The sequence below is a fragment of the Camelus dromedarius genome, chromosome 4 (assembly GCF_036321535.1).
Source record: "Camelus dromedarius isolate mCamDro1 chromosome 4, mCamDro1.pat, whole genome shotgun sequence".
Classification (NCBI taxonomy): Eukaryota; Metazoa; Chordata; class Mammalia; order Artiodactyla; family Camelidae; genus Camelus; species Camelus dromedarius.
In genome coordinates this window covers 3,587,629-3,595,075 of record NC_087439.1, presented here as the reverse complement: position 1 = coordinate 3,595,075, position 7,447 = coordinate 3,587,629, and the positions used below count along the sequence as shown (strand labels likewise).

Below are 7,447 nucleotides of genomic sequence, written 5' to 3'. Positions count from 1 at the left end.
AGAAGTAAATAAAGTAAGTCCCACTTAGGAGATAATTTATTCATACATGGACCTTGGGCTTGGGCTAATTTGAGCTATTATCAGACACTGACCGATGAACAACAGCTATTTAGTGATTTCTTCCATGACCTTCTCTGAGTCTGCAGTGAGCTCCCTGCAGGCTTTCCAACAAGACCATTTTGCAGGGACACAACTGAGCGATTCAGCTCACTGAACCAAAATCCACATTTACAGAGCCGTTCTGTGCAGAGTATGCTCCGAACACACAGGCAGCAAAGAGGAGCAAGACACATCCCTGACTCGCAAAACTGCCCTGCAGCCCCAGGGTCATGACAGCCCAGACAGGACCAGGGCTGACACCAGGTGCTCCGGGAAATGGAGGTGGGAGAGGGAGGGCAGGTGCGAGGATGCTCCCTACTGCACTGGGCAGGTGAGATGCCAGCTGGGTCTTGTGGGGTAAGGGAGGCTAAGACTGTATGAGAAAAGGAGGGAGCCCAGGGGAAGGCAGTGCATTTGCTGGGAGTCCTGGCTTTGTTGGGGTGGGCAGTGGGGGGCAGGTGGGAAGCGGAAGTGAAAGGCTGTAGACTCAGCATCCTCAGACCTCAGAGACTCCCGTTTATATTAGGATTTGAGAAGTTCGCTGAGGACCCCAGAGCTAAGCAAATTCTTCACCTCTGTCCTTCTGCAGCATGAGGTCAGATAGCCACTGCCCAACATCCAGAAGCATCTTTAGTACCACGTTTTGTGTCTGATGGTAATGAGATGTATTTGCACAGGCTGAGAGAAAGAGCACTGAATTAAGAGTTAGGAGACCCAAACCAAGTTTCCATCACTGTGGAAAACACCTCTGCATCAACCGGGATTAAAAACCACACACGAGGCCACAGAGAGGGCCTAGTTTTTTCTCAAAGATGTCATGATCTAAAATAAGAAACAAACGCCGTATCCAGAGAAGGAAAGTTAGAAGATGTTGCGGGGGGAGGCTGAGGGAGGAGTGTTAGAGCGTGTGCTTAGCATGCACGAGGTCCTGCGTTCAATCCTCAGTGCCCTAATTAAAATAAATATATAAATAAACAAACCTAATTACCTTCCCCATAAAATAAAAATACATATTAAAAGAGTTGCATATATTAAAAAAAAAAAAAAGAAAGAAAGAAAGAAAGAAAGGCGGGAGGAATCAGTGAGGGTTGTGTGGAAGAGATGTCACCGGCTAGCACCCTACTTAGACACGGATGACAGCCTGTCCCTGTCTCCTGGGTCCTGGCAGAAGATACAGGATAATGAGGTCAGAGGTCAAGGGGCACGCATCGTGCTTGCATCCTTTGCCCCACATCCCAGTGGGTCGTGTGAGAGACGGGTACCACTCACACAATGGGCTGTGTCACAGCTGACGAACACTGAGCTCAGGGACCATTCCAGCGGGAGACATCACCTCCCTGAAAGTCTCCTGCTGCAAACGCAGCTCTGAGAAGGGCCCAGGGAAAGAGCGCTCAAGACTTGGAGTCTTGGCACACCCAGCATCTGAGCTCCTGTGGCTGCCACAACAAATGACCATAAACTAGTGGCTTAAAACACCAGGTCTGGGATCCAGAGGTCTTGAACGGAGGTGTTAGCAGGGCTGGTTTCTTCTGGAGGCTCAGTGGGAGAATCTGCTGCAGGCTCTCTGCCAGCTCCTGGTGGTTTCCTAGTGGCTTTCTTTGGCGTTGCTTGGCGTGTCGATACCACCATCTTCAATGGCCTTCTCCTGTCTCTGTCTCAAATCTACCTCTCCTTTCTTGTCTCAGGACATCGGTCACCTGATTTAGGGCCCATCCTAAATCCGCGATGATCTCAGGGTGCTTAAGTTAATTACACCTCTGCAGACCTGCCCATCTGCACCGCAGAGAGAAATCACTCACTGTCCCTGCGATGTAAGCAGTTCTCTTCGGGAGAGACAGAAAAGTGTCTCTAGGCATATGACCCTGGAATACAGGCTACCCTCCAGGGAAAGAGGGCTTTCCCTCCTGGACCCTCTCTGTCTTTGGCTTGCTGTTCAGTCGTCCTTGGAAAGCCAGCCAGTGCCTCTGCCCTAAGGCAGAGGGATGTCACGCAGGAACAGGAGACGGTTAGAAGCACTGTCTCCCCAAAAGGGGTGGAGTGATGACAGGGAGCAAGAGCTTTACAGGGTCGCAGCGAGAGAGGTGACCAGCCCTTCTGTATGTGGAAACCACCGTCAGCACCCGGGTGTTTAATCTGAGCAAAAAGGGAACCACAGGAGGATTCTGAGCAGAACTTCGTGACCTGACCTCAGGTGCAAAGGCATCAGACCAGCTTCTGTCTGAGAACAGACTTCAGGGAAGCAAGGTGGAAGCAGGGGACCAGCTCAGGAATGCAGGAAATGGGCTGGTGGGAGCAGGTGGCAGCCAAGGAGGTAAAGGGAGGCAGTAAGAGTCCAGTTATATACTGAACATAGGACTGGGAGGACCTGCCAACCACTTACAGGAGAGAAAAGAGTCAAAGGGGAGTGGCTTCTGGGTTGGATGGGAGGACGCGGAGCAAGGAGCTGGCATGAACTGCTTTCCTATCTCAGTGGAGTCAGTTCCAGTAGGAAGAGCAGGACTTCAGTTTAGAGACTATTACATTTGAGATGCTCAAGTGGAAAGGCTGAGATTTGGACTTCAGTGGCCTGTATTTGAGCCAGAAATCAAGAATTTGGAGTTGTGGGTGTTTAGCAGGGATTCACACCGGCGGTTGGATCGATCCCTTGGGAGGCTGTTTGAAGAGACAGGAGCACAGAGCCGTCAGTCAGGGATTCAGAGAGCAAACAGCCGGGGACAGGCAGGAGTGGCCGGCTGGGCAGGGAGGACGGGAGGGTGGGGTCCAGACCCCCACATCAACCCAGCGGTCAGAGCAGGAGAGAATCGGACGCTGCTGCCTGGTGAGGGTGACAGGCTGGGGCTCAGCAGCATGGAGGGCACGTGGGAAGATGGGGGACACTCCTCGGAGTCAGCTAAACTTTTGAGGAAGCAGAAAAGGGGCAGCGCAGCGACCAGAGCGGGAAGTGGGGTCCCAGATGCCGTGGGCGGCAGGGTTCAGTGCGAGCTGCTTTTCTGGGAGGTGCGGCAGCCAGTGAGCCCGGGAAAGGTGGCAGCCAGTCAAGGGTATGCGCTCACACCAGCTCCACTGAGCTGCACTGGCAACTGAAGTTCAGTTCTCCTGGGAAGGTTTTGGGAGCACGTGAAAATGCATATCTCAGTTCTCCTGCCCAAGGGGCAGTTAGGTATCTAGACACCCCCCCCCCCCACCATGCTTAAGTGTCCCTGGGCAGAAGGGGAGGTGTCATTCCAAGGATGTCATTCCACTTCTGGTCACCAAGCACGTGGGCAGGTGGAGGCAGGAAGGCCGATCCTCACTCAGAACAGGGCATGACTGTGCTGGACGTGGGACCCAGGGGACCAGAGCAGTGCAGGCAGGAGCTAAGTGGATCACACGCAAACACCCAAGCGTGGACGGTCTGAGCAAGTGAAAGAAGGCAGGGTGGTGAGAGCACTGGGCCCCCAGACGGCCAGCCCTCCGTCAGGTTTCTCATGCTTTTATCAAACATACTTTATGTGTATCCAAGGAAAAACATATTTATATATGTACATATAAAATATTTTTTAATAGAAGTTAAATCATACACTTTCTTTTTTTTTTCTTCATTTTACAATGTGATCTGGAGATTTGTCCACACCAGTGCATAGAGGTGTTCTCAAACCCCTTTTTAAACTGCTGCGTAATATTCCATCACAGCATTTATTTAACCAGGATCCCACAGAAAGCACTTGAAATGTTTCCAATCCTGGGGGAGGGTATAGCTCAAGTGGTAGAGCACGTGCTTGGAGTGCACAAGGTCCTGGGTTCAATTCCCAGTGCCTCCTCTAAAAATAAGTAAATAAACCTAATTACCTCCCTCCTCCCTCCAAAAAAAAGTTTCCAGCCTTGTGCTATGCAGTGAATAACATGGTGTAACAGGCACTGGGGAATTCTGAGAGTACACGTGTAAGATAAACACAGAAATGAAATTTCTGGCTCAAAAGAACATGTACACTTTATATTTTAATAGTAATTGTTAAAGTGCTCTCCATAGAGGTTGTCTGAATTTACACACCCGCTGGCCCTCTATGAGAACACCTGTTTTCTCACATCTTAGCCAACACTGTGTCATTAAACTTTATGATTTTTGCTAATATAAGTGACGGCAGCTAACTCGGTATAATTCTGATTTTCATGGTTTTTATTACACGTGAGATAGGGCATCTCTGCACATTTTTTAGACCGGGGACTTCATTGATTGATTCATAGAAGCTTTGTACATCTCAGAAAATCAGCCTTTTGTTCGATCTCAGATGTAAATTTTTTTCAAGTTTGTCACTAATTTTCTGACATGCTTATGGTGATTTTGGGGGGACTGAAATTTTTTTTTGCATTAACACTTATCAGTGTTTGGGGGCTTCTGACTCACCTTTCCATAGTTAGCAAGGAATGCTGCAGTCCAGAATTATAAAGAAATTTTCCCATAATTTCTTCTAAGACTTTCCTGGCTTAATATTTTACATTGAAATCTTGGATGCATTTGGAATTTAGCCTGCTATAATGTACATAGCTCAAACTTCTTTTTTCCTAAATGGCTACTCAATTATCTCAATAATCTATGTTGAATAAACCATTTTTCTGCCCACTGATTCAAAATGCAACTGTTATCAAAGACTACAGCCACTGGATTTTAAGCAGGAGAACGTATAATTAAATTTACTTCCATTGATTTCTGTCTTCGATAGAGCTTTTGATATTATCATTTCAACTGTGTAGAATTCTGTTTTATTCTGAGGACAATCCCTGAAAAAAAATAAATCTTATTTTCTATGTCTACTGTAAAAATCCAGATTCACAGTCATGTATGTGGCAACCCTATGATAAATGTAACTCTACTGACCCAATTTATAGATTGAAAAACTGGAGCAGTGAGAAATTAAGAAACATGCTCAAGGTCACACTAGGAAGTGACTGAGTCCAAGCTATGAACCACTATGATACAGGCCTGCTTGGTTTGTTTTTTTTTTTTAATGGTTATACTTTATTTTTATTTATTTTTCTTTTTTTCATGTATTTTTATTTTAACTTATTATTTTTTTCTCCCCCTAACTGGGGCACTGGGGATTGAACCCATGACCTTATGTACGCCAAGCACGCATTCTTCCACTGAGCTATAACCCCCACCCCAGCCCAGGTCTGCTTGATTTAAAGAAACATCGAATGATGCTGTGCTGATTGCAATTGTTACCAGGCTCTGTCAAGCGGGGACAACAGAGTTACCTCTACAGCAGGGCTGCTCTGCAGATTAGTGACCCAGCTTATGTGCACATCAGGCACCCAGGCAGTGATAGCTATTTGTATTAATTTACTGACTTAGGGTCCCTTTTTCCTAGAGACATACATGTCCTTACCACCAAACACAGAGACCTCCAGCTAGGATCCCAAACAGCCATTTTTTCTGAGCCTCCTTTTCATCTGCAAGATGGGTGTGGTAACAAGACCAACTTCCAAATATTGACTTACAGATTGAATGAGATAAAATCCGTAAAGAGCCTGGCCTAGGGCGCTCTGCCTTGCAACCTTACGAATGCAACCCTCTGTGGCTGGATCTCTTCCCACTCTGTCCTCAACGTTAGCAGCACTGCTCTTCATTCTGTCCAAAATGGGGAGCTCAGAATTGCCAACAGCTCAGCCTCAAACCTAATCGCTGAAAAATTCTCATCTGAATCGTGTACTGCAGCCCCACTGTCAGGGTTTCAGATGGGATGGGCAGCGAGGGCGCTGGCCTCAGGGCGGGATCCAGAAGACCCATGTTCTAACTGACACTGGTTTCTCTTTGCTTAAGAAGGAAATACGCCTCTTCCTTCTGCCGTTGGCCCCTCTACCACTGCTTTCCCCCTCCTGGTCTCTGGAGTGCAATGACTTAATATTTTGGCTTTGAGGTTGCTTTACATCCTAAATGACACTTTCAGCCTCCTCTGCCACCAGCAGCCCCTGGGCCTCCTGCCTCCCTCTTTCCATCCAGATCAGCTCCAACTTGCCCCTGAGAGTTTGCGCCCCAGGTGGAGCTGCCCGCCTGGTCCCCATGAAGCTGGAGAATCTCTAGCTTCTCTGCAATCCCTAGTTTCTGCTGGTTGAGCCGCTTCTTGTGCAGACTTCACACATTTGAAAAATTAAGTCACTGCCAGCAAGCACTATTGTTGTCAAGAAAGGCCAGTTTCATTCTCCTTCTACTAACATTTAAAGGGCAAATGACTTGTCTCAGACCCGATTATGAACGCAAGGGCTCGCAGCTAATCATGGGCTAACATTCATCAAGCACAAGGTAGGCGCTGAAGCTAAAGCTTTATAGTCTCTTTTTCCCTGAATTCTCACAGTAACCAGAAGAGAGATGTGGGCCTGGCTGGGCAGGGGGCAGGTGGAGGCTTTGGTGGTCCACACTCATCCCAGACACAGGACAGCTTTCCCACAGCCTGGGGAGGCACTGTGCCGGGAAGGGACGGCTGGGAGTCCGCCTAGATAAACCTGACATTGTCAGACACCATCAGGAGGAAGACCATGTCTGAGGGAGGTTCACTGAGCAAGATCAGGGTTTTGGAGCATCGAGTGTTAATCCACTCATCTTTTTGTCCACCTGGGGTTCTAAAGGTCTATCTGGATGCGTAGCCCATCTCTGTCCCGCGGAAGATGTGTGTGGCTCACTAAGTGTCTACCTGTCTAGATGGGGTCTGTCTGGCTGCTGTCCTTCCGGCTGGGATCTGCGTGTCTGTCCAGCCATGAGTTTGTCTGAGAATCTTATCAAGCTGAGAGTCGGTCCGTCTGGAGTTTATTTTTTCAGCTGAGTCTACTTGGAGGTTCACCAGTCTTGTCAGTCTGAGGTCAGGCCATCTGACTGTGAGGCTAGAGGGCTGTCTTGCTGGTCTCAGATTTGTCTACCAGGCTGGCAGTCTGTGTGAATCTGCTGTCCAGCTCAAGGGCTTGGGGCTTGTCTGGCTAGGAGCCTGGGTGAACAGCTAGGGGAATAACTTGTTGGGAACTCATTCATCTAACCGGATGGGGGTCCAGCCATTCATCTGGTTTGGGAGTCTGTTCATCCAGCTTGGGGTCTAGCTGGCCAGTTGGCTTGGGGTCCATCTATTTCTCTGGCTGAGGACAGTGTCTCACTGTGGCCAGGAATCTATCTGACTAGGGGTCCACCCAAAAGTGGGGTCCTATGTAGCTGAGGGCTGGGAGCCCATCTGGCTGGTGGAGAGTCCCATCTATCTGAAGGATCTGCAGTGTATGTCCAACTAGCAGATGGTCTGGGTGGTGGGGGATCTGACTGGCTTATGATGTTTCTCTAAAGGTCCATCTGCCTATCTGATCAGTTGATCACCTGGGGAGGGGGTCCACC

At 48.6% G+C, this 7,447-nt stretch overlaps 1 non-coding gene across 1 annotated transcript; it reads left to right on the top strand.

Moving 5' to 3' along the window:
• Positions 1 to 3,825: 3,825 nt before the first annotated feature.
• TRNAS-GGA (transfer RNA serine (anticodon GGA)) lies at positions 3,826 to 3,899 on the top strand. The gene has a single exon. It is a non-coding gene; the product is annotated as a tRNA-Ser (tRNA).
• The last annotated feature ends 3,548 nt before the right edge of the window (positions 3,900 to 7,447 follow it).